The following is a 2,478-nucleotide window of genomic DNA, read 5'->3' as shown; positions in this document are numbered from 1 at the left end:
GGTGCTCAGTAACTAGCCTGAGAGCAGTGATGGGGTGCTCAGTAAATGACCTGAGAGCAGTGAGGGGTGCTCAGTAAATGACCTAAGAGCAGTGAGGGGTGCTCAGTAAATGACCTGAGAGCAGTGAGGGGTGCTCAGTAAATGGCCTGAGAGCAGTGAGGGGTGCTCAGTAAATGGCCTGAGAGCAGTGAGGGGTGCTCAGTAAATGGCCTGAGAGCTGTGAGGGGTGCTCAGTAACTAGCCAGAGAGCAGTGATGGGGTGCTCAGTAAATGGCCTGAGAGCAGTGAGGGGTGCTCAGTAACTAGCCAGAGAGCAGTGATGGGGTGCTCAGTAAATGACTTGAGAGCATGGAGGGGTGCTCAGTAACTAGCCAGAGAGCAGTGATGGGGTGCTCAGTAAATGACCTGAGAGCAGTGAGGGGTGCTCAGTAAATGACCTGAGAGCAGTGAGGGGTGCTCAGTAAATGACCTGAGAGCAGTGAGGGGTGCTCAGTAAATGGCCTGAGAGCAGTGAGGGGTGCTCAGTAACTAGCCTGAGAGCAGTGATGGGGTGCTCAGTAAATGACCTGAGTGCAGTGAGGGGTGCTCAGTAACTAGCCAGAGAGCAGTGAGGGGTGCTCAGTAAATGGCCAAAGAGCAGTGAGGGGTGCTCAGTAACTAGCCAGAGAGCAGTGAGGGGTGCTCAGTAAATGACCTGAGAGCAGTGAGGGGTGCTCAGTAAATGGCCTGAGAGCAGTGAGGGGTGCTCAGTAAATGACCTGAGTGCAGTGAGGGGTGCTCAGTAACTAGCCAGAGAGCAGTGAGGGGTGCTCAGTAAATGGCCTGAGAGCAGTGAGGGGTGCTCAGTAACTAGCCTGAGAGCAGTGAGGGGTGCTCAGTAAATGACCTGAGTGCAGTGAGGGGTGCTCAGTAACTAGCCAGAGAGCAGTGAGGGGTGCTCAGTAAATGGCCAAAGAGCAGTGAGGGGTGCTCAGTAACTAGCCAGAGAGCAGTGATGGGTGCTCAGTAAATGACCTGAGAGCAGTGAGGGGTGCTCAATAAATGGCCAAAGAGCAGTGAGGGGTGCTCAGTAAATGACCTGAGAGCAGTGAGGGGTGCTCAGTAAATGACCTGAGTGCAGTGAGGGGTGCTCAGTAACTAGCCAGAGAGCAGTGAGGGGTTCTCAGTAAATGACCTGAGAGCAGTGAGGGGTGCTCAGTAAATGGCCAAAGAGCAGTGAGGGGTGCTCAGTAACTAGCCTGAGAGCAGTGATGGGGTGCTCAGTAAATGACCTGAGTGCAGTGAGGGGTGCTCAGTAACTAGCCAGAGAGCAGTGAGGGGTGCTCAGTAAATGACCTGAGAGCAGTGAGGGGTGCTCAGTAAATGGCCAAAGAGCAGTGAGGGGTGCTCAGTAAATGACCTGAGAGCAGTGAGGGGTGCTCAGTAAATGGCCTGAGAGCAGTGATGGGGTGCTCAGTAACTAGCCTGAGAGCAGTGAGGGGTGCTCAGTAAATGACCTGAGAGCAGTGAGGGGTGCTCAGTAAATGGCCTGAGAGCAGTGATGGGGTGCTCAGTAACTAGCCTGAGAGCAGTGATGGGTGCTCAGTAAATGGCCTGAGAGCAGTGAGGGGTGCTCAGTAAATGGCCTGAGAGCGTGAGGGGTGCTCAGTAAATGGCCTGAGAGCAGTGAGGAGTGCTTAGTAAATGGCCTGAGAGCAGTGAGGGGTGCTCAGTAACTAGCCAGAGAGCAGTGAGGGGTGCTCAGTAAATGGCCAAAGAGCAGTGAGGGGTGCTCAGTAAATGGCCTGAGAGCAGTGAGGGGTGCTCAGTAAATGACCTGAGAGCAGTGAGGGGTGCTCAGTAAATGGCCTGAGAGCAGTCATGGGGTGCTCAGTAACTAGCCTGAGAGCAGTGATGGGGTGCTCAGTAAATGACCTGAGAGCAGTGAGGGGTGCTCAGTAAATGACCTGAGAGCAGTGAGGGGTGCTCAGTAAATGACCTGAGAGCAGTGAGGGGTGCTCAGTAAATGACCTGAGAGTAGTGATGGGTGCTCAGTAACTAGCCTGAGAGCAGTGATGGGGTGCTCAGTAAATGACCTGAGAGCAGTGAGGGGTGCTCAGTAAATGACCTGAGAGCAGTGAGGGTGCTCAGTAAATGACCTGAGAGCAGTGAGGGGTGCTCAGTAAATGACCTGGAGCAGTGAGGGTGCTCAGTAAATGGCCTGGGAGCAATGAGGGGTGCTCAGTAAATGGCCTGAGAGCAGTGAGGGGTGCTCAGTAAATGGCCTGAGAGCAGTGAGGGGTGCTCAGTAAATGACCTGAGAGCAGTGAGGGTTGCTCAGTAAATGGCCTCAGAGCAGTGAGGGGTGCTCAGTAAATGACCTGAGAGCAGTGAGGGGTGCTCAGTAAATGACCTGAGAGCAGTGAGGGGTGCTCAGTAAATGGCCTGAGAGCAGTGAGGGGTGCTCAGTAAATGGCCTGAGAGCAGTGAGGGGTGCTC

This window comes from Dendrobates tinctorius, unplaced genomic scaffold (assembly GCF_039654945.1).
Source record: "Dendrobates tinctorius isolate UK_male_01 unplaced genomic scaffold, ASM3965494v1 ptg000156l, whole genome shotgun sequence".
In the NCBI taxonomy this organism is placed as follows: Eukaryota; Metazoa; Chordata; class Amphibia; order Anura; family Dendrobatidae; genus Dendrobates; species Dendrobates tinctorius.
This window is presented reverse-complemented; position numbering follows the sequence as displayed.